The following is a 25,096-nucleotide window of genomic DNA, read 5'->3' as shown; positions in this document are numbered from 1 at the left end:
AACTAACAGAAAAAAAATGTTACGAGTATAATGTTCTGTGAATGACTCCTGATAAGTGCACATACAACCAAGAAATCTTGGCGCTGAACCAAAAGTCAGAGCTACCATATTTATACGCTAAAACTTCTACTGAAAGAGTGAATAAGCCTAGCTAAAAGGCCAAGTTTTGAATTTATGTCTAAGTTTACTGAGGTATGACATAGATTCCAAATTTGCAGGAAGCGTATTCCAAAATTTAGGAGAGAGTATAGAGGAACTGTGACTGCTTATCCTTGTTTTTGCAAATTTGGGAATTGCAACAAGAATTGCCGATGAAAAACGCAAGAGTCTGACAGTCTGCACAGGGACAGCGCATAGAGACAGCTCTTCTGTCAAGCAAATACCTTGTTTTTGGAATCTAGCTGTGCATTGCTTGGGGTCTCTACAAAGATGCCCTCATATGCGAATTTGTCTTTGCATAACTTTTTGTCTCATACACTAGACGACATTCCTTTCTCTAGTAAAGTATTCTATGAATAATGACACCATCTCATACACTATTGGTAAAGTACTCTAAAACTGGTAATAAATAAATAAAACAACCAATAAATAAATAATAGAGCAGCAAGCTTTATGTGTTTGTGAATGCACACTGGAGAGCATCCATATAGGGTCTGTGGTAGTAGGCACAGTGTCTTAAAGAGAATATGTTCATTTATTGGGAGCCGGCGTACAGAAAACGGCGGCGTACGAAGGTGGCCGACTCTTGAAGCTCCTATCATAGGCGAGCTTCCTGGTTTAGACGTACTTGAATCTTCCTTACTAAGTACACATGGAGACCAAGGTATAAAGAGTTGCACCAACCAACCATGGGGCTCTGAAACAGCCCACCCCGTGCTATCCATATTTACCAATGGCATACTATTCCGAAGAAAGGAGCAGGGAGACATCAATGCAAGAGTCGGCATCAGAGATGGAGCTTCACATCTATTTTCACACCCAGCCTCTCCGCCACATCTGCATGGAGGGTGCTGATCTCGACTGATAATAAGAGGCTTGCTAGAAATAGACTCTGTCATTTACCACTTAAACATTCATTTCCCCTTTATGGAGCTAATGTTTTCACATCCACTCTCAAATGCATATCACACAAGATTCAAAATGAATGCCAGGCAGTAAGTTGCTTCCCAGACAGAACAACTGGGTTTTTATTAGTACCCATGTAGGAGTTATTACCCTTGGTGGCTGACTTCTCACCCTGGGAGGAGGAACCAGGGCACAGTTCTCACTTTTTAGCACCTCTAAATGGAAATGGGTTCCAGAAAAGTCAAATGTGACCATGCACTCTGATATCCTTATTCACCAAATTAAGGTCTTCAGACTTTTAAGTCCACCAATTGATGTGAAACGCTACCACGGGCCTCATTTATCTTTTGGTGGGCAGCCTGCCTGGTCAGCAGCGGCTCTGGCTCCCAAATATAAGACTGCCAGCCACACTTATAGATTCCTGTCCCCCTGGCAGGGATATCTATACCTTCGGTGCAGCTGCCAATGTGGAGCTTGCGCTGTTGGCAGAGGAGAATGCCGAGCAGGCGCCATGTTTGTTTGGGCACACTCTGCATTCTTTTTTTTTTCTCAAAAAGCTACCAAATCAAGGCATGCAGTTACTTGCCTCCATCTAGGTCAGGGTCTTTGTTTTTTCCTCTGCCTTATATGGCTGTGGCTCGTGAGGCAAATCCGGGCAGGGAAAACAGTGACGGAGGCCTCATCTCAACCAGGGCAATGGGACCGCCACTGCACCCTGGAGGACATATTTAGGTCTTGCGAGCCAAAGGCTCGAAGAGACATTTTATATGTGGGCTTTTCAAAGTGCTGCCGTGGCCTAAAGCTACAGTGCACGTGAACGTGCACGCGCGCAGCGCCATGTGTCTTTCCTCCGTAGCGATCGTAATCACTTTCACTTTCGCGGGCTCCTCTGTATTGGCATTCCCCCCTCCCTTCTCGCCCAGCCCTTCTTGTTGAGTTTGTCAACCAAGTTCTCGATAGTCACATAGTCGGTATTTTCGCAATTTAGTACAGTGTGAATGCTTTTTTTCAACAGAGCTAAATATAGCGGCAGGGGCGCGAACTTGTGTATTCCTGCCATGTGTCTTTCCTCCGTAGCGATCGTAATCACGATCACTTTCGCGGGCTCCTCTGTTGCTGGCATTCCCCCCTCCCTTCTCGCCCAGCCCTTCTTGTTGAGTTTGTCAACCAAGTTCTCGATAGTCACATAGTCGGTATTTTCGCAATTTAGTACAGTGTGAATGCTTTATTTCAACAGAGCTAAATATAGCGGCAGGGGCGCGAACTTGTGTATTCCTTGGTTGGGTGGGGGATGTGACCACAGATGACTCAATCCACTTCCGAGTTCGAGATTTAAAGCCAGTGCTCACAAATGCCGGCTGTGTACATTTAGGTGTTGGGGACAGCGAAACACCAGCGTTTTTTATATAGAGAATTTCAGTAAGGGTTTGTTTTTCACCGGAAAAAATGTATTCCTTGTTTATTATGTGCTAACTGTATAACATGGCCTCCCACTTTTGCTTCACACGTGACCAAATGTGTGGTCCCATACTTATCAAATCATGTCCCGAAGGTTCGGTTACATTTTTCTGCTATATCAAACTGAGGCTTGTAGTACAATGTCTCGTTTAATTCTTTGGGGTAGGGTGTAATCTCTGACACCCCTTCCTGCGAGCTGGCAATCTGCATGCTGCCTCGAAAACCCTCGAGATTGTTGATGCTTTACATAAGAGTCCATTTGCCCTCCCTCCACGGGACGTCTCACTCACCCATTGCCCCCAACACTCCCGCTGAGGGGGCTTAGCCTCCGCCATTTGCACTTACAGGGTCTTATTCTGACCTTGATTGCGAGAGGCGAGGCCGCGTCACCCCCCATCCTGGCGCCTTTGAAGCCACAATGACTTTGAGATTCATTTGCGGATCCCACCCACCCACCCCTCGGGCGCTATCTCCCCTGCCCCGCCCACTGTCTTCTCTTCTTTAACCCCTGCCCTCAGCGAGGCTGAGACAAAGGGCTTCATCTGCATGCGCTGATTGGCTGTAATCTGCCGAGCACAGGAATGCGGTTAGGTTACAGAACTGTAGGGAAGAAAATGCAATTAAGGCCTCCGAGTGCAGACATTGTACCTCAGATTACAAACAGATTCGCACCCCTGCTGACTCACGGGAACTCCGCCTTCCTGCCCCTTTAATGCAGCCGGCGCTGCCGCATTACAATTCCTGTTCCGACAATTGTACGAGTAATTAAAGAACCAATCGTTTTTTGAGGAAAAGGTCACATTGGGTTGTTTAAGTAACATGTCTACTCTGAGAATAAAGGAGCATTTACCAGATGACCCCGTGTCATCAAGGACACCATGTTGCAGTCCTGGGATTTCATTTAACTCTGCAATGAATCCTGGGACTTGTAGTCACGATGCTCTTATTGGAGGAAGATTTGAAGGGGGAAACCCATGACAGAAACACAGAGGGGCAGATTTACAAGCCCCTTGCGCTACTTTTGTGTCACTTTTCCCGTGTTAAAAGTGGCGCAAGAGTAGCGCAAGGGGCTTGTAAATCTGTCCCAGAGTTCCTAATAATGCGAACTCGTCTGCTAATCTTATCATACAATACAGTAAAGGTGTACTGATGCCATGTCTGTGCCTGTCATGCACACCGCGCTGCTTGCACGCAGTAAAGGAGTCCCAGCAAGTCTGTGAGGCAGATTAAAAAAATATTAATAGAGACAGTCAGGCGACCCAATTTTGAAATACAAATGTGAAAAATACTGCAGGTAGGATGCTATGTTCCATCCGCGAAAGGTACGCCATTTGAATCATCTGCCAACTTAGGGCGACCAAAGCAAACACAACTGTTGGAGTTGCCAGAACCCTAAAATATCCCCCACTTTCATCCATACCACGCATGCCATTGGTGAATGAACCGAGTTCGTCCTAGTCACCCTATATGAGGACCCTTCATCCCACCTTCTGTCCTTTCTCTGCATCCTTTCGTACATCCATCCACCTATCCATCTCTTCATGCTTCAACCCATCCTTACTTTACCATTCTGTCTATTGACCTTTTCATCATTACACTCTTCCGTCCCTCCATCCATCCTTTCACTCACACTTCCAGCCATTCACCCATCGTTTCCCCATCTATAGATCCATTCATGTTCATCCGTCCATTATTTCACCCTCCTTTTATCAGTTCACCCAGACTTTCATCCACCTATCCATGCATTCATTCAACCTTTTATTATTCTTGGTTTTCTTTCATTCAACCACCCATACAAATGTTGTTTTACACTTCACCCATCAGTCCTGTCACCCATGCATTCATCTTATAATGCTTTTGGCCCTTCAAAGCTTCTTCCTTCTTTCCATACGTCCTTACATCCACTCTTCCTTCACGACCTTTCTCTCTCTCTCTCTCACAAGCTCAGTAGCGAACCCAGTGTAACGTGGGCCCTAATGCAGGGAAGGGAATGTGCCCCTGACTGCTACTTGAATGATAAAATACAGCAATAAGCATAGTTCAGTGGGCCCCTCATGCTTCTGGCCCTGGTGCCATTGCAACTGTTGCACTAATGAAAGCAACGCCCATAAACACGCTTTACTTCTCTCTCTCATCATTTAATCTTTTAGGCCTCCTTTACTATGAATGGCTTCTATCCCTGACCTTGGTTATGGTTTTCCCTTACTTTGTGTTTTTTAAGAGCTATTGAACCATATTTACAACAGAATGACTAAGCGTAGTATTACGCAAAAATTGCTAACTACAGATTTGCCATTCTGAAAACGCAGTGAGGCGCCGTATTAACAAGAATGTGGCGCACCCCTGCGTTTCCCCTAGCACTGGCAATAAATCTAGCTGCCCAGTGTCAAAGCAGGCACCATTGCACAATAGTGCATGGGTGTGTCTGTGTTGGGGGAATGATTGTGTATGTGCAGGAAGGTGTCCCTTCCTGCATCAAAACAATCCAGAATGCCGATTTGAAACTCCTATGTGAGCTGCTTAATGCAGCACACATAGAAACAGTAACAAGCGTGCCAATAGGTCTTGCCTTTGGGACCTTATACGTTTTTAGCCATGCAACAGTTGTTGTTGCACCAAGGATATTGTGCTGCATAACTAAATACTTATAAGGTCCCAAAAGCGAGACCTATTGGTTATGGCTCTGGTGTATTTCTATTTTGATGCATATCTCTATCTTACAGATAGGTAGCTGGAGGGGTTAAACATGCATTTGTCGAATAAAAGTGCTTTTTGTAGAAGAGATTCTGATGCCACTTATACCTGCCTAAACCTTTTAATTGCATGGTTATGGCGAAAACAAACTGTTCTTTAAGTTTTTTCGTGTGTACGTTGTGTCTTCTCTTTCTATAATTCTGCCCACATCATTATCGGATTTACGTTTATAATTGTGACCCTACAAGCAAATCCGATCTGAGTGCCCTGACTCACCATCCACTTTACCGGCCGGGCAGACCCGAAGTGAAGCCCTGTCCCTTCTCCTGCTTCTCGAGTGCACCTCTCGACAAAATCAACAGTCTATGAATTTAGCCTGAACTTTTGAACTTATACTGACGCCGTTCATGTAACAGTCTGCATTGTACTAAGGTCAACCGAAGCCCGTGGGGTGCAGGAGAGCTAGAATCGCAGCATAAAAAAACTCTTCAAAGTCTAACTTGCTGAGTAACAAAACAAGCGGCTATGACTTTCTATGGCGTATTTGCATCGAAAGCAATCCCCTATACTATGGTAGAAGTGAACGAATTGAGAAGAATCTGTGGATTTATTTCCCATCTATCGTACCTTACTTTCGAAGGGCGTCCTTCCCAAGTGGTGGCTCCATTTACACAAGCAGATCTGCCCCTCTTAAACACGCGTCAGATACTTGGTGTAGCGGGCACTCAGTCACTCACGTATCCAGTGAACTGTCAAACCATGAGACAAACCATAATCTAATGTTTATTCCTCCTACCTGGCCCCGTACTGATTAATACGAAACGTCTCTTGGCCTTTGTGGGGTGCAAAAGCCGAGTAACTGCATCGTGCTGCTGTGCACTGTGTAACTTGTACAACATAACCCACTGCAGTAAAGAAGTGCATTTAATCATGCGCTTGCAATAATCTCCAACTCACAGGGTCTAAATAAATCAACTTTGCAACATTGTTTAAGTCTTTGTATGTGTCCGTGTTTAATTCGCCTTTTAGCCCGCGTACCTGCACTTCCAAAAAAGGAAAGGACAGTGCGCTTGGAGTTGTACGGAAATCGATTATAAACCCAGGCTTTCAAGCATGCCCTACACGGAAAGAGAACCCAGAACAAGCACCGATTCATGTTACATCCACATCCATGGACTATGTTTTCAGTTGGGATTGCAACGCCAGCGCCCAGAAGGAGTAAAACACCTGAGCTCAATGTTATTTAAGAAATTCCACCTAAACAAAAATAGAATATGCCACTAAGAAGACGATAACAGTACATGCTCGAGTTTGTGTTGGTTTTTGCAAGTTTTAATAGTCCCAAAAATCTGAGGTGGGTGCTCTTTTAATCTATCTAGCGTGAGTTAAGGGATATTACATAAAGAATAATAATAATAATATGAAATTTATAATGCGCTCAGCTTACCCGGGGGCATCCCGGCGCAAAAGATCAGAAGGAAAGACACAGCTAATCACTGCTAAGGAAACAAATGAGTCTTAAGAAGTTTCCTAAAAGATAGGATCTTAGGCTCTGAGCGAATCTTGAGGGGGAGAGAGTTCCAGAGGGAGGCCACTTGCACAGAGAAGCGCCTGCCCCCAGAACGAGCTCTTCTTACTCTCGCTGACTGCAAAAGGTGTTTTTGGTCCGAGCGTAGCAGACGTGGGGGTTTGTAAGAAAGGGCCATATTAGCAAGGATGGGGGGGCCTTTGCCATGTAGAATTTTGTGGGCTGTACATAGCGCTTTAAATCTCACCCGCTCTTTCACGGGGAGCCAGTGAAGCGCTTTGAGGGCCGGGGCAGCAGACTGCCTCCTGGAAACATCCATAAGGACTCTCGCAGCTGCGTTTTGCACCTGTTGGAGGATTTTGAAGGTCGCTTCAGGAGCACCGAGAAACAACGCATTCCCATAATCGAGCCTCGATAGAATCAGGCCACGTATCAATAGCTTCCTTGCTGAATCAGGAAGCAGAGGTAGCACCTTTCGGGCTGATCTCAGTAAGCCAAAGCAAACCCCTGCAGTCTTCCTGGCATGAGTCCTGAAGGACAGGTCTTCTTCCAACCATACACCCAAGGACTTGATCTCCTTCTTGGGGGATGGTGGGTCGCCAAGAGACCGGGGCCAGCAGCTAGCAATAATGGAGGGGCTGGAGTTGCCCAGGAGCATCAGCTCGGTTTTACCTCCATTAAGCTTGAGAGCGGAGATAGACATCCATCGAAAAACATTGGCAAGGCAGTCGTGTAATACCTCAGGATGTTCCGCCAGCTGAGTGAGGCCCACCACCAGCTGAGTATCATCAGCGTAACTGACGATCTTCACCCCCGAGGGGGCGACCACTCTTTCAAGTGGAGTCATATATATATTAAATAAGGTAGGGCTCAATGATGAGCCCTGCGGGACTCCACATTGAAGAGGGATTAGGGCAGATTGCTCTGACCCTTCCCAGACTTGGTAGAAACGGTCAGAAAGAAAAGATTCCAACCATTTCAGGGCCGTCCCTGAGACACCTACCTCTGACAGACGTTGGAGGAGCACCTGATGACTCACGGTGTCAAAGGCAGCACTCAAGTCCAAGAGGATCACTGCCACTGACCCTCCTGTATCCAGAGTGCTCCTTGCCTCCTCCACTACTGCCAGCAGGGCAGTGTCTGTTCCATGGCCGGGGCGGAAACCAGTCTGGGAGTCTCCTAGCAGGTGGTTAGACTCAAGATGGTGAGAGAGCTGACGGTTGACCAACTTTTCTGCAATTTTAGAAAAACCAGGCAGAAGTGAAATAGGCCTGAAGTTGGTCAAATTGGATGGATCCAGTCCTGGTTTTTTCAATAGGGCTTTCACCACAGCCTTTTTCCATCTCTGGGGCACTGTGCCCTGAGCGAGTGAGAGGTTCAAGAGATCAGTAAGAGGAGTGGACAAGGTGTTAGCCACGAACTTGAGGTGTTTTATGGGAACAGGGTCACTCGGGGAGCCACTCTTCATCTCCAACAGGAGAGGGCCCCTTTTGACTTGTCCGAAGCGTGGACCTACACCCCTTAGTGAAAATCAACTGCCATAAGTGTATTTATTATGTGCTTGCGAGGGCAAGCACATGTGCTATAGTTATGGTTTTGTTGAATAGCTGCGTGGTCAACAAGAAGTGACTTCCCCTCCTACCAAATCAAAACAAGCATTTGCAATGCAATAGGTCTCGCATTTGCAAAAGTTTAAGCTATTGGCATTGTTCATGACAATGTCTTTTTTAAGCTATTTTATAAAACAAACACATAATGGCATTTATTTATCATTTACAAAGCCAATAGCTAGTGTTGCATTATTATTAGCAATGCCAGCTGCTCACACTTTTATAATGCGAGACCTATTGCATTGCAAATGCTTGTTTTGATGATGGAGCCAGCACATTCCCTGCAGTCAAAATCTGTGGTTCCCTTGATTCAAAATGAAGCAGGCAAACCACAAGCTTTGCAAAGCAGCAACACCACCAATTTATGGAGGTGCTTCCATTCCACCAAATTTAAATGGCGTAGTGAGTTTAGTGGTAACATCACGGAAGGGGTCATTACAGGGATGGAGTGCAAAATGTTTAAAACATCAACAAACTCATATTTTTATTGGTATTCACGAACAGTTTGTAGGACTTTCCTCAACCTGAAAATACATTATAAACATCTCCTAAATAAATGCAATTATGGGAGCGTTTTCAGATTGGGAAGGGCACACGCCCATGTTTCTGACCTAAAAAGTGATGGGTGAGTACAATTGTGGAAATGCACATTCCCATTAGACATTGTCAGGTAGTGTTTTAACTCGCGCCTGGGCAGTGCCTGTGCTGCGCTGCGAGGCATGCTGTATTGAGGTATGGCCCATCTTTTCAATTGGCTCCTGTTACTTTCTTTGCAAAATCGTTGCCTTTTATTTGTGAATAGGCTTTATAGGCCCTCCTTGCTACCGCCTTGTCTGCATTTGTAACCTCCCATATTTACTGGACTTTTTACTTGTGTTGTTCCACGGTCTGCTTTATAAGTTGTGAGCACTATTTTCTTTACTGATCTTCCCCTATTCAACCCACGACATCGCAGCAGGTCGCACACTTTTAGTAATGTATTTATTTCAATTACAGCACAGTCCGCTTTAACTATAGGGGCCGCGCTTATTTAATTATTTCATTTACGGCGCAGTCCGCTTTCACTTTAGCAGCCGTGCTTATTTCATTATTTAGTTTATAGCGCGGCCACTTTCACTTTAGTGTGCTGCGCTTATTTATTTATTTAATTAATATCGAGGCCCACTTTTACTTTAGCGGCCCCGCTACAGAACCTTTCAAAATTCATTATATTTTTTTCACTTTGGGTGAAAGCGCCTCATAAGCGCTTTCACTTTAATATTGGTCGCTCCCCTTTTGTTTACACGCTGCTCACTGTAACCTGAATACATGAGCAGCGTCTAAACAAAGGGGCGCGGCCACCATTAACATCTGCGAGAGTTTGAGCTGTTGGCATTAAAAATAACAATGCCTTTTATATATGTGTTAATGCACATGCGAGAACTATTGCACTAAAAATGCTTGTCTGCCTTGCAGACTATATGTTAGGACTACAAATGAAGGAACAGGAATGAAATGTAAACAACGCTTGCATTTTTGGGTGTCTCCAGAGAAGGCTGAAGATTAACCTTTCATTTGTGTTTATGCCACCTCACTGGTCTGGTACCAATATCAGAAGTTTGGCATTACTCAATAAGTAGTCTGAAAACCTTTCGGTGTAGCGTGCCCCTAATGAATCAAATAATAGAGTAGATTATAAGATTATGCTTTTTGTACGTCTTAATTGACTGTGAAATATCTTTACTAAGGTGAGAAAGGCAGACCTGGGCATGGAAAATCATATTGCATCTGGTGAATTCCCATTTACAACAACATCCTTATATTGAGGTCCAAATCCATGCATTTAATGTGTACACTATATAAATTGTATTACATAAAGCAAAAAGATGAGGATTTTCACCATGTAAAGTTTGTGTGTGAAGGTGATAATGCCACGTTTGGCGGTGAGCTCTTGTGGCAATAGACACGGAATGAGGGCAAACCCTGGGCGCATTCCCTTCCTGCTGTAAAAGATCGCCTGTTCGACATAGTCTCCACAGTCTTTGCTCACACACTCATTTAACATTAACGGTACTATTTCACGAACAAACCCATAAGAGCACAGGCGAAAATTTACAGCTCAGCCTGAGCGAGCTTTTAGCTTTTTTTTTTTTTACAAACATTCCCAGAAGTACGCCGGGAAAGTAGCGGCTGGTGCAGGTTTACAGCCATGCTTCTGTGAACGTTACGGGACATCTCCCGTGGGGTCATACCCATCTTGTGTTTAATTTTGCATAGCTTTGAATTCTACACCTGGTGATTCAGCTCCCTGTGGAAAAACATACTTTTTATTTCTTTTTCTCTTTAGGGCAGGAGCGGCTCCTCCAAGTGGGCGGTGGAGTGTCGCCCCACTGCTTTCGCGCAGTACGAGAAGCTGAAACATAAAATGGTATTAAAAATACCATTTTATGTTTTCGCTTCTTGCGCTGCGAGAAAGCAGAAGAAGGGTTTGGTTGGTTGGTCCTGCAACAGGGCAGGGGAGGAGTGGTTAGCCCAATGTTGTGGGCCATGACTGTTTGGTCGGCCCTCTTGGGCCGACCAAACCAGTCATGCGCACTTTCCATTTTCTCCATGTAGGCTCCATGCAGCCTACATGGAGAAAATGGCCTTGCGATAGACGCCTGTGCGGTTGGCGTCCCAGCCAATCACAACACTGCCATTGCAGCATTGAGATTGGCTTTGGGGAGGGGAGGGAGGCTGCATGCTTCCTGTTCCTGTGGAGGCAGGAAAGCAGGAGCAGGCGCCGCAGCTGGAGCCTGGAAAACGCAGGACCCGGGAAAGGCACATTTTTTTATTATTATTTAATCCCCCCCACCCCCTCTCTGCGTGACCACTCGCCCGCCCACCCGTGAGCCATGCCAGCCGCAACTGCTATAGGGAATAGTTTTAGCTAAGTTAAGAAAGTCCTTTCCTTACACCCCCAGCAAATGTTGGGTTCATTTGGTCGTCTCCCCATCCTAGAACATTTCAGTCCTTTTTTAGTGCAGAAAAGTGTTAGATTGTAATTTGAGAAAACCAACAAAGGTACATGTTTGTGGGCGTTCCCAGACTTTCAAGACAAACCACTCCCTGGAACGTCCTCTTCCCACCTCTTGACAGAGTTTAATGGCAGAGAAATTTTAATTCGTAAATGCATTTTTGCATGTAGGAATATTTTTGTGAATTCTTGGCAGGACTGAATGAGGTATTTTTAGCTGTAAACTTAAGTTTACAGCCAAAAATACCTTTATGAATACAAGTCACTACATATGTAGACAAATATAAACATCCAAGCAAAGTGAGTGACACACATACAGAAATGCATTGATACTATTAGGCAGTGGCATATATAAACACAGACATCCACGCAGAAGCCTGCACAAACACCGACCTGCAAACGTAAGCCTATGCACAGGTACACATACCCACTCACACACTTGCACAACTGACTCAGACACTACCCACTTCATCATTGTAGACCGTGGCACTCTCATCTTTGGATTTTGATGCTGGCTATTCCCACACTAACAGTACCTGCACTAAAACTGCCCACCCTCACCTTTTACCTATATATGTGGCCCCGCCTCCCGCTCGCCCATTCGTAATTCCCCCCTCCCAGCCGCTCCTCCCTCCCACCTCCCCTTCTTATGGTGGCCGCTGTGCGGCCGCGACGCTGGTGCGCTGAAGGCGGGCTAAGGCAAGCCTGTCTGCGCCCGTCCGCGCCTGGACCGCGCCCAGCGCCAGAACCCCTGGCCCCTGCGAACACCACAACGCCCGCCTCCACTATGATGCCAGCACCCTCCACGCACTCGACTCCGGACGAGAAAACACCTGCTACCGGGCCACCCCGAAGCGCACCCAAGGACCCTTCACCTGCCGGAACTGCATCTTCACCAGCATCCAGTCCGCCAAACCACCCACCAAAGAACCCAACCACCTCAGATGCATCCTCCTCAGCACCCGTTCTGCCCGCAAACAAGCCTTCGAACTCTGGGACCTTCTCGATGCAACCTCCCCAGATGTCGCCTTCCTGACGGAGACCTGGCTGAACCCCGCCTCGGCACCCGACATCGCCACTGCCATCCTGGAAGGCTACAAGATCACCCGCAGGGACCGTACCAACGGAGTAGGAGGAGGAATCGCCATCGTCCACAGGAACACCCTCAGAGTCTCGACCAACACCGACGACACCCTCAGCACCGCCGAACACATGCACTTCCAGATCCACACCGATCCCAACACCACCCTCAGAGGAACCCTCATCTACAGACCCCCCGGACCCCGACCACAGTTCAGCAATTCCATCGCCGACTTTGTCAGTACACACGCCCTCGCCTCCACGGACTACATCCTCCTCGGGGACCTAAACTTCCACCTCGAGAACAACAACGACACCAACTCCACCACCCTGATCAACAACATCGCCAACCTCGGACTCAGACAGCTCGTGACAACACACACCCACGCCGCTGGCCACATGCTTGACCCCATCTTCTTCGCAAGCCCCCACGTCTCCTTCAACCACACCACCGAACCCCACTGGACCGACCACCACTGCATCCACTTCATCTTCAGGAAGCCCACCACGCACCACCGCACCCAACAGATGCCTCGGCTCTGCTGGAGCAAAGTCACCGAAGACCAACTAACCACCACCCTCGCCCTGAGACCACCCGCCGACCCCACCGACCCCGCCACCGCCACCCGCAACCTTAGACAGAGGATCGACGATTGCGCCAACACTCTCGCCCTGCTCAAGAAACCCTCCAACAGCCACACCAGCAACAAAGCCACCTGGTTCACTGAAGACCTCCAGGCCTCCAAACGAACATGCCGAAAACTTGAGAAGAACTGGCTCCGCGAACGAACATCGGACAGCTACGCCACCCACAAGAACGCCACCCGCAGACATCATCACCTCATCAGATCCGCAAAAAGGGCCTCATTCAAAGACCGCCTAGAGAACAACACACACAACAGCAAATAGCTCTTCAACATCGTGAAGGAACTCTCCAACCCCAGCTCCAACACCAATGACATCCCGCCTTCGCAAGACCTGTGCGACTCACTGGCCACCTTCTTCTACCGCAAGATCACCGACATCCACGACAGCTTCAACACCACGACCGCCCCGACAACCACCAAGACCATCACCCCCACGACCACCACCCGCACCAACCGCCTGCTCTCCTGGACCAACATCAATGACGAGGACACCAGCGAGATCATGAACACCATCCACTCTGGATCACCGTTAGACCAATGACCTCACCACATCTTCAACAAAGCCAGCACAGCCATCGCACCCCATCTCCGGAAAGTAATCAACATCTCCTTCAAGACAACAACCTTCCCGGAAAGCTGGAAGGACGCCTAGATCAACGCCTTACTCAAGAAACCCAAGGCAGACCCCAAGGAGCTCAAGAACTTCCGACCCATCTCCCTGCTCCCGTTCCAGGCGAAGGTCACCGAGAAAATCGTCAACAAACAACTGACCCGCTACCTCGAGGAGAACAGCATCCTGGAGCCTTTCCAGTCCGGCTTCCGCAGCAACCACAGCACCGAAACCGCCCTCATCGCCGCCACTGATGACATCAGGACCCTGCTAGACAACGGAGAGACAGCGGCCCTCATCCTCCTGGACCTGTTGGCCGCCTTTGACACGGACTGCCACTGCACACTACGAATGAAGGCCGTCGCCGAATGGATGAGGAACAGCCAACTGAAGCTGAACTCTGACAAGATGGAGGTCCTCATCCTCGGCTCCACCCCTTCAGCCTGGGACGACTCCTGGTGGCCGACAACACTGGGAACAGCCCCGACACCCACCGACCACGCACGCAACCTAGGGGTCATCCTCGACTCCACCCTCTCCATGACTAAGCAGGTCAACGCTGTCTCCTCATCCTGCTTCAACACCCTCCGCATGCTCCGCAGGATCTTCAAGTGGATCCCCACCGAAACAGGAAGAACAGTCACCCAGGCCCTCGTCACCAGCAGGCTGGACTACGGAAACGCCCTCTACGCAGGGAACGTCGGCCAAGCTCCTGAGACGGCTGCAATGCATCCAGAACGCCTCTGCACGTCTCATCCTCGACATCCCCCGCCGCAGCCACATCACACCACACCTGAGAGACCTGCACTGGCTTCCCGTTAACAAGAGGATAACCTTCAAGCTCCTCATCCATGCACACAAAGCACTCCACAACACCGGAGCAGCATACCTCAACAGATGGCTCAGCTTCTACACCCCCACGCGCCAGCTCCGCTCCACCGGCCTCACCCTTGCCACAGTCCCCCGCATCCGAAAAACAACAAACGGCGGCAGATCTTTCTCCCACCTCGCCGCCAACACCCTCCCAACCAACCTACGGCAGACCCAAGACCTACTGGCCTTCCGAAGACTCCTCAAGACCTGGCTCTTCGATCAGTAGCAGCACCCCCCTCCTCCCCTCCTACCCCAGCGCCTTGAGACCCTCACGGGTATGTAGTGCGCTTTACAAGTGATCTGATTGATTGATTGAAGACAAGTGTGAAAATTCACCAGGCTGGCAGTGGGGGCAATCTACCAAAGCAGCTATTATCTCTAGATCATAACACCTACTTAATGTTCTGAACACTGAAGAAAGAATAACAAGAATACCTAAGTTTGCACATCCCCTGCCTCCTGTGACATAGCAGGCTATACTCAGCTTCAGGGTCTGGCTTTGTCCTCCTGTCATGATAACACCTTAAATGTGAATACACAGAGACACAGACAACTATTCCTACGTTTTCCATTTAGGCAGCCATCACGGATCCTATGTATTTCCAATTCTGGCTAAAAATGACGTCTGCAGCTGAATCAGTATTTACTAAGGATTCATAAAACACTGAAATTCTCCTATTATAAGTTTCCCAAATCATAAACCCAGCCTCCAACATGCACAGTACTCAAGACTTCCCTTATGCAGTCAATGATGATCCCTCAAATAACATAATGGATGGTATCACTGGATTCAAGCTCTGTAGGTAGTCCCTACTACATGTCCACATGGTGGAAGGATCTTTGTCTACACGTCACTCTGCATGGCCTATGGCCAGAGCCTATTCTAGGTCCGCGTCCCATGAAACAAAGTGCGAGTGGCCCCTGATGAGGTCTTGTGCCCAGCCCTCATTCCACCGAAGCAGCTGTCCACCTTCAATCCTTTACATCAACCTCTGAGTGCAGGGCCTCCCCTATGGGCACACCCTAAGTCATCCACTCCCTTGGCGTGCACTGCCTTTGGTTGTGCATAGAGACTCAGGACATTACTTGAGCCAGTCTCCATCACCTCAGGCTCTTAGCAGAGGGTCTGGACTACAGACATTATGATTATGATGCAAAACTCAGAGTACAACAACATTTGGAAATCAAAATAACCCTTGACAGTGTGCAGCAGCTCAAGGCACAGGGCATGGTCTTTGGCCTTTGACCATCATAAGCATTCAGTGCCAATACCTCCAGATCCTACTCCCCACATGCTTGAAAAATGTGCACCAGGCCGTCGGTTCTGGGCGTGGCCTACAGGCGTGCTCTGCAGAAAGGCCTGGTGCACCCAAGATCCTGTTGCGCACATCTGAAGGAAGCATTTAGCCCCCAGAGCTGAGAGCTGCTGTGTCTCATGCTCTGAGTACCTATCCCTGCATCCTCAGCTATTTAAATAGTGCATGTCAAAATGCAAATATTTCTTTCCTTGCTGTCAGCAACCTCTTCAGTACATTATTTTTTAAATCTTTATAAATAAATCTCTTTAATGTTATATTTATTATTATGTACTTATTGACAGGCAAGGTAGAAGAATAGCGGGGGGAGGGGGCAGTGCCAATCTAGCTGTGGCAATCTGGATCCGACATAGGACTTTTGAGAAGGTAGGGAGCCTAGAAAATCGAGTTCAGAGAATCGTGGAGCCCAGAAAATTGAGTTCTGAGAGTCCAGGTTGCTCATAATCGCAGACTGAACCCCCAGTGGGCTCGCGAGAGTAGGAATAAATGGAAGAATCTTGCACAAAGCCTTTACTATGGAAAAGCAAGCGCAAGACAATTTATTAACGTGACTGTTTCAAAAGAGAGCCCTGTCAATCAATCAATCAATCAAATCAACTTTATTCGGCTGGCATACAGCCATAAAAAGCACATAATAAAAACAATGAAACAATGTTAAACCGGAGACCAAACACAAAACTACTCATACATAGGCAGTTATAATGACTCATCGCAGCCTACTTATCAAAACCATTAAAAAAAGCCTACTTAAAGTGCTATGTGCTTTAGGACGATAAAACAGCACTTTAATCTGATTTTCACTCTTATGAATTAAAAAGCCCGCCATACAAAATAAAAGTAAACAGCAGCTTAATCAAAGTGCATTGAGTGTCTAGAGCGTACATCAGCCCTTAAAAATAGGTTTATATAAAACCATGTTTCATCATCACGCAGTTGTTTCAGGAAAAGTAATGACTGAGTACAGTGCGTCAAGTTTCTGGACTTAATAAAAGGCATTTAGAACATTTTAGCATATTTCCGATAAACACCACAGAAGAAAGTAAAATGGAGCATTGACTGTTTAAAAATATTGTTACATGGGCAGGAAAACGATTCCATATTGTGCTGAAAACCTAAAAGGAAAGCAAAGTAGGGGGCAGATTTTCAAGCCCCTTGCGCCACTTTTGCGTCACTTTTCCCATGTTAAAAGTGGCCCAAGAGGCTTGTAAATCTGCCCCTAGGTATTTTATTGTGTCTGCCCGAAAGCGGAACAGTAAAGAGCATTCCCACCTTACTCGCCCAGTACGCAAATAATTGCGATGCAAATATGTCATGGTTCACTGAGAGATAAGTTGAAATAGAGGTTTTGAATAATTTCCGTGCTTGACCTTTTCTCCCAGGCAAAACGTAGAAATAAAGATCGAACTTGCTTCCTACACAGAGTAGCACAAGTGTCAACCTCAGGCAGTGCTTAATTTGTAAAATTTGAAGTGCAGGTGCTCAAATCTGTGTTGGAGGCCACACCTACTTTTTCTTTGGCTCCACCCACTTCCTCCACTGGCTCCTCCCACTCCCGCTATTAGCTCCACCCACATCCTCAACTGGCACTGCGAAAAGTCAGATGAATTTCAGCAAGGGAGCCTGCCTTCCTCATAGTAAGGTTTTGATAAGAGGTTCCCCTGCCCTGTGAACATTTTCAAAAAGATTAAATCAAAAGTGCATATAAAGCACAATTTTGGAATAAATTAGATAAAATCACTAATGCATTGAAAAGGGACAATTCTAGTGCTCTATGTGCTAATTTGGGGAAAGGACAATACTAGGGTAGGGTATGCCCTTTTTAATAGAGTCTATGAGATCAAAGATACAATGTTAACATATCTTATGTGACAAAATAAACCAGATAATAGTCAAATCAGAACAGATAAGCTGAATAAAATCATGAAATACACTTGAATGAGTCCCTGTCACTTCCAGTGGCGGAAGGGGTTTGGGATTCATAAATAGCAGAGTTAGTATTCCGTTAAAGCGATTACTTTTAGAGAAACAATTAAAAAAGATGATTAACAATTGGGCTTGCTACTATAACTTACTCCCTGGCATGGAGCTATATGTGCATTTATTAGACATTATGAATAGTAAAAAACATGGAACTTAACTGGCGCTTCCAAATGTAGTTCTGTATCATACAGACAAGACAGAGATTAGAAAAGAGGCATATATATTCAAGATATGACTTTTTAATTAACAAAGCACAGAAAAATGTCAACTCCCCCAAAAGTCCTATAGGTACCTAAGCCAAAAGAATAAGTAGTGTCTGCCTGGGCAGTTTGAATTTCTGTATCTCAAGTCATGCCCATTAGTGCAAAATGACCATAGTACCATAGAAAATATAAATAAATAAAGACAAAATAACTAAACTAAAATATAGATAAATACAGTCAAATAAATACATGTTCTAAAATGAAAAACGAAAAAGTATTGTCTTATAAAAACAAAATAAATAACATATATAAAATATAACAATAAATATAACATCCAAACAAGGAAGAGACATAAATATAAAAGAAAGACCAAAATTGTGCACAACACATTCCATATTTTGCTGTATTAACTATCAAAGCATAGTAAATCGCAAATGATGACCTGACATAAGCACCCAGGCCAGAAAGCATGGAAATGTCACTCACACATAAGCACCCAGGCCATAAATCGTGGAAATGTCACACATAGGCATCCATGCCAGCAAGCATGGAAATGTCACACGCAAGCACCCAGGCAGGCCATAAACCGTGGAAATGTCACACATAAGCACCCAGGCCATAAACTGTGGAAATGTCACACATATGCACCTAGGCCATAAAACGTGGAAATATCACACATAGGCATCTATGCCAGAAAGCATGGAAATCACAGGTAAGCACCCTGGCCAGAAAGCATGGAAATCTGACACATAAATACTCAGACCAGGAAGCATGGAAATGTCACACAAAGGCACCCAGGCCAGAAAGCATGAAAATGGCAAATAAAGGCACCCAAGCCAGTGGCACTGGAACAATTTTCAGAGAGTTGGTGCTACCCTCCATGTTACATCACTGAAGTCATAAGATTGTGAAAAATCCAAACATCACAGTAAAGTAAGGACAAAGTGATGTGGTCACTGACTAGACTACAATGCAAGCGTCATCTTTCGTGCGCACACACCCACACTGCAAGCATAGATGTTCCTAGTGTCTGATGTTCTAGTCACACATACAGCTGCGTATGCTATGTTAAATGGGATTTATAAAGCGCACAGCTACTCAAGAGTGTGTCCCGGCACTAACGGAATAGTAAGGGCAAGGAAACACATGCATGAGTCAATCATTTACAGCACCAGAGTTCCTCAATGTAGACATCCTGGCAAGCAGAGTCCTTGAAGATGGATGTACTTTTGCAAAACATGTGTTGAGAATTATTATTTTCATCCTAATAGAAGCTAAATTGAGGCAGGAATAATTAAATGAATTCTAAACTATGTTAAAGGACAAAGAGTATTGGGCTATCATTCAAACTAATTAACACAGCGCAAAGGTCATTTTAGCATTGGTGTAGAATGAAGTATATGAAGCTGTAGTTTTGTTTAGCGTGAACTAGGTCCATAAAGGTGTCAGAGTGCATTACGGAGGTCGGACTGTACACATTAGTGCTTATTTACATGCCCCTTGCGCCGAGGTGAGTCACTGCTTTTTCCATATTAAAAGTCACACATTAGCAAAAAAGGGGCTTGTAAATAAACCCCATATTTTTTATGGTTTATATAGTGCAAGCGGTCAGCGAGAGAGAGAAATACACAGACTGAAATGGTTGTAGAAAACTGTAACCTTGACTTGTTTTTCAACTTGGGCTATTTTTCATGTTAGGGTTTAAGCATCTGAACATTTGGACTGCCAGAACATCAGGACGTCAATCTTCAATCCACTGACCTTTTCACATTTTTTCGATTACAACTCCAGGCAACAAGGTTCTGGCTTTGTCTACTCTTCACCTTCACCTCACCTCACCATAAAGTCTATCACAGTTAAAAACACAATCTCCCAAAAACAGCAATTCCACCTTTTAGCACGTGTGGGAACATTTGTGTTTTCTTATTTGTTAACTACAACTTGCAGTGCAATGCATGCTGCTCAACGGAGTCCTCAAGGGAGGCTGTGTGCCTGTGTTTGAACACGTCACAAACACCACTGTTTTTACTTGAATGTGTTGGAAGAGGACACAAGGACTTTTAGAGAATCATCATCTAAGGTAACCCCTAGTGCTTACTTGGTGGTACTTACAGACAGTTACGGACCCGGTTGGTTATTATAATTATACTCGAGTCGTCCGGGGCACTGCCTTTATTTATTACCGTATAGACTGTCACTGTACCTGGTGCTGCTACTGCTGTCTGCCTGCCCTGCCTCAACCCTGGCCTGGCCTCAATATTGTCAGGCTGATGGCTCGTGGGGTAGGGTGCGGCCCGAGAGTGCTGGGGCGTGGTGGCAATCGTAAAAAGATCTCAGCCCGCTGCCTGCTGCACAGCCCCTTCAACATCCGGCGGGCATACTCATACTGGCATTTAACAGGGAGGCAGGCGGCCTCAACCACCGAAGCACACAGGGACTCGGGACGGAGACCGTCACCCAGGCCAGAACCCAGTCCGACCCAGATAGCCACTAAGAAGGCTAACTGTTAAGCAGTAGTAAACTGTTTAGGAGGGGTCATTGGGGAGGATAAGGATATTGCTGAGTTCAAAGGCAGGGCCAGGGCCTTTAACTTTAACACCGGCCGGCCGGCCCGGCCCCTTTCATAATAGTAATGTGTACGGGCGTCGGCGGCCACTACTTGGCCAAGCCAGGCCAGGCAGAGTGCAGTGAGTAGTCGTGCATGCATAATTGAATGTGAATCTTCATCTTGTGAGGATACTTCAAGGGGCAGGGCCGGCGGGCCTTCTTTAACAACGTAAACCCGACCGGCGGCGACCTGCTGAGACAAGACAGGAGCTCTCAGCACGAGCATGCATTATTCGAATCTTGTGAGGTAGGATCATGGCATGATACGATACTTCAAGGGGCAGGGGCAGCCGCAGGCCTTCCCTTCTTTAACTGTCACCTCTTCAATCTTAACCTATGATGTGATAGTATACATATAAATAATGATGAATATTGCATTAAATAAATGTGGACGGGCCAGGAACAGTGCGTCATGGTGCCGGAGCTACCCCAGTACCCGACATGCCACCACTGAGTGACTTGGCATGTCGCAGGTGGCATGGCGATCGATGGCATGATGTCTGACTGACTGCCAGTTACTTAGTTAGTACTACTTACGGTTACAGTTACACTCCTCGTCGTGGTCAGCTGCGGGGCACTGCCTTTATTAGGTGATAGGCGGGCTGTCTGCCTCTGCCTGCCCTCAATCATGGTCGGACTGGCTGAGGCTCTGACTCGTGGGGTGCGAGCGTGCCAGGGCGTGGCATTGACAAGCAGAAAAAAATCTGCGTGCAGCGCGCACGCCACAACCAATACCCAATGATGTTCCTCCATATGTCTGACACTCCTGCCCAGCGGCCCAGTACTGCTCCCGAGTCCCGCCCAGCGCCCACCACCGGCAACAGTCATAGACTCGCAGGCAGTCCACTGACGGAAAGGGCCGCGCGGCGCGCCCGCCATGATGGCGCCATGTCACTGTCAGTATCAAATTTATGATTGATGAATGCTGAGCTGCAATTGCTTTGCTCCGGACCGGCTCACATTCACAATGCAAAGCAGCACACTAACACTCTGCGCCGACTCCGAGTCACTGTATTGGTAATTATAAACACCTTATCATCATTCATATGTGACGACGTGCAGACGCGTAGACCCGGCCCTGAAAAATAAGTGCCGGTGCTAAGCACCGGAAAGCCCCTGCACAAATTAAGCCCTGACCTCAGGAAATGCTTTTTTACAAATGCTAGCCACGGAATATCGAGATCTTTATCGCAGACTAAACAATCTTTTATTATGGCTCTCAATAGAAACGCCTCATCATTTTTCCCCAAATTGAAAGCCGTAGTAAGGACGGGCAAATTTGGACTGGGTTGCATATATAGTTTAGTCCCAACTCACTTTGGCAAATAAGGTGAGATAAGGAAAGGAGAAAAAAATCTGAGCTTTGGTTAGAAGCAGTTTTCTTCCATTTCGATAACGGATGAATCCCTGATAAAACCAAACTCCCACCCCACAAGTGGCAACTGGTACACATTGCGTAGAATAGATTTGTATCATGGGGCAAAAGCTCGACCCCCTGGAGGGGACGGTACACTCAGACATGAAACAATTGCCATAGAAACTTGGTTCTCCACTCAATTATATCAGGAATCCACGAGCCACTGGAGCTGAAATCCACTCCCAGTTAGGAAAATATCTTGATGTCAACTAAGCGCTTTGGTCCCACCAAAATACATGAGAGTGGTTTACTCCTCGGACCACAAAAGGTTTAGAGAATTTGGTCAGTAAATCCAGAGTTCCCATAAACTCCACAAATGATTTGACCAATAATCTCGGGGTTCTTGGAGTGCGTGCCAGTAAGGCTGCATCATCCGCATACAAAAGAATGGGGCATGGAGTGCCAAGGACCCTAGGGACATCTGCCGTGCATAATGTTAAGTGAGAGCCAAGTTTGTTGATATTACAAGATGACTAGCAAAGGGGCAAACACACACCCATGCTGTACTCTGGCCTTTGTGCTCATGTGCAATGATGCCAACAGGTGTACAAGTGATGCCTCCATCCCCATTTCTAGTAAAATTTGTCACAACCTTCACCGATTTATGCAGTCAAATGCCATAGTTAGATCCATGAATGATAAGTACATAAGGGTGCACTTCGTTACAGTGTATTTACGCAATATTAAACAAAGGTTCAGGCACTGCTCCTGTGCTCCGATATGTTTACGAAAACCTTACTGACGTGGGTTCAAAATCCTATTATCATCCACCCACTCAATGATCTTGTTACAGAAGACTCTCCTGAAGATTTTAGCTGGAATGTCTATGAGAGAGATTGGATGATAACAGCTGAGGTGAGGATCAGTCGCCCTTTTTAGAAATTGTTACAATTGTGGATGATGCCCATGCCAAAATGAAACCCCAGGTTTCTCACAGATGAGGAGGCTGTGGGGACGATTTCAATTGGCAATGACCAGAAATCTGAAGGCATGGACGCGGAATCTTACCTGGAGAGCAACAGAGAATCTCAGTTTTATCGCTATTGAATTTAAGAGCATTGTGAGTGAGGCAGGCGGTAAAGTTATGAAAAATAACATGAAAGGTCTCAAGCAGAGCTGGTAAGGATCGATCAACAGAAATGATTAGCTGGGTGTTAGCCGAGTAACTAGTGAAGATACCGCGAGTAAGGAACTCCTGAATTGAGGTAAAACCCAAGTGCAGGCAGCTTTATGTCTTATACTCCAGATTGTGTGCAGATGTTTCCAACTGGATGCAGGCACTTAACACAGGCACAGCTCAATGTTGAATCCGTGAGCTTGGCTTGACCCTTGGAACAATGCAGAGGGCCTTAGAGAAAGTTCCCTCAGTTCTCAGGCTCTTTTCAGGAAAAGAAACTCAATATCCTGGCAGACCCTCAGGTTGAAAACCGATTGGTGCTACGGGCAGAAATTCAATAAAAAGCGGGAAAAAATTCTCCCTGCAGTTCTCTGCTAGACATTTGGGGAACTTCTTAGTGCAGCACGCAGGAACGCTTTCTCATCATCTTCAGCTCGGTGCTGAATCTCCCATTGCAGTGACTAAAGCATAGCCGTCAAAATGTAAACCTTGTTTGCTCTTGGTGCAACAACCTTGTCTGCTCTAAACACATCTTAACCCCTTCAGCGCGGCGCGGATTACCGCGCTGTGCTGAAGGTTCCGTGCGCGGGCGGGGCCATGACGGAGCGGTTCTGTCATGCGCACTGCACGACCGATGCGCATGACGGAACCGCTCCGTCATACGCATCGAAGGGGTTGATAAAACTGCTGCATTGGCCATTTCCACTTAAATACCAGTGTGATGCCATTCTATTTCTGGCGAAATGCTTAATGGTATCAATAACAAAGTTAATGGGAGTGTGTTCTGGGGGTGCGGAGATGCTCCTACTCAGTTCTCCACATGTCACCCTCACAATTCAGCTCCCCAGATCAGGTGCAGAGGACAATCACTCCCCTAGTCAAATCACAGCATATGCTTTCCACAGTGAAGGCATTTTCCAATAATGGACTCTGATACGAGAATTGTGGTGTGGATTCTATTCATGAGCAAAGGTTCCTCTAACACAGCACAGGCAACTCCTTTCCTTCTTCAGGTCTAAATGGTAATCTCAAATTCCATAAACTAGAAAACAATTACCACTACTTTTTACTCAGTAACAGTTAACAAGAATGCTATTCATGTCACCATTGCATCTTGTTTTGGGTTGACAACTTCAGGGTGATCCTTTTCTCACACATTCCACAGAGGGCTTCATTATGAATAATCCAGTATTTTGGCCTACATTTATTGACCCACATGAAAAGATGATACCACTGGGCCAGAATGCATCAAATGGGATAAAGAGCACCCAATTATAGTCTGTCCCCAATTATGGGGAGAAATGTGCAATGTTCGGTGCTTACTACACCAAAATCCACATGTCTCGCTTATTACCAGGCATTTCTTCTGCCTATAGATTTGAGCAATTTCGACCTGCTGAAATTCATCCTGGGAAAACTGCAGGAGTGTGGTGCTAACAGCCAAACTGCAAATGGCTATGTTGTTGAGGCTTATGTATTTCTCCCAGATGGTGACACTAGGGGTGGACAGGCTGTGCCCTCTTGCCAGGATGGCTGGAGAGGAGCTGTGCCCTGCCCCGCTTGCACTTCAAGGAGCTTGCCTCCAGCACACACAGAGGAACCTGACACCAGCCTTTCTCACCCCATATTTCTTGGAGCCTTGACAGGGGAAGGGGAGAACTTTCCAGAACCAGATGTGGTATACACAAAGTGCCACACAGAGGGTGGCACCTGGTATACATTTTGGACCTCCAGATCCACTCATCATAACATACCGTGACCTGTGGACATTACAGAAGAAAGACTGCCTTGATGCCAGAGGATTGCCCTGCTGCTTGAGGACTGCCTTGCTGTCCGAGAGGCAAGACTGGACCTGCTTACCTTCATCCCAGGCTAACCTGAGTTACTTCAACTGTC

The 25,096-nt window shown here is 46.5% G+C and overlaps 1 protein-coding gene across 2 annotated transcripts in view; it reads right to left on the bottom strand.

The window, feature by feature from the left end:
* BAIAP3 (BAI1 associated protein 3) overlaps nt 1–25,096 on the bottom strand; it is a 1,035,958-nt gene that overhangs the window by 714,231 nt on the left and 296,631 nt on the right. Inside the window, exon 1 of one of the 2 annotated variants that reach the window (XM_085629278.1) lies at nt 21,204–21,336. The exons of the other annotated variant lie outside the window; for it this stretch is intronic. The gene's annotated coding sequence lies outside the window, so the exon portion shown is untranslated. Of the gene's footprint in view, nt 1–21,203; nt 21,337–25,096 lie in introns of those variants that run through there. 2 annotated transcript variants of the gene reach the window in all.

The sequence above is a fragment of the Triturus cristatus genome, chromosome 10, assembly GCF_964204655.1.
Source record: "Triturus cristatus chromosome 10, aTriCri1.1, whole genome shotgun sequence".
Classification (NCBI taxonomy): Eukaryota; Metazoa; Chordata; class Amphibia; order Caudata; family Salamandridae; genus Triturus; species Triturus cristatus.
Note: the sequence above shows the minus strand (reverse complement) of the source record. Positions and strands in the feature narration are given on the sequence as shown.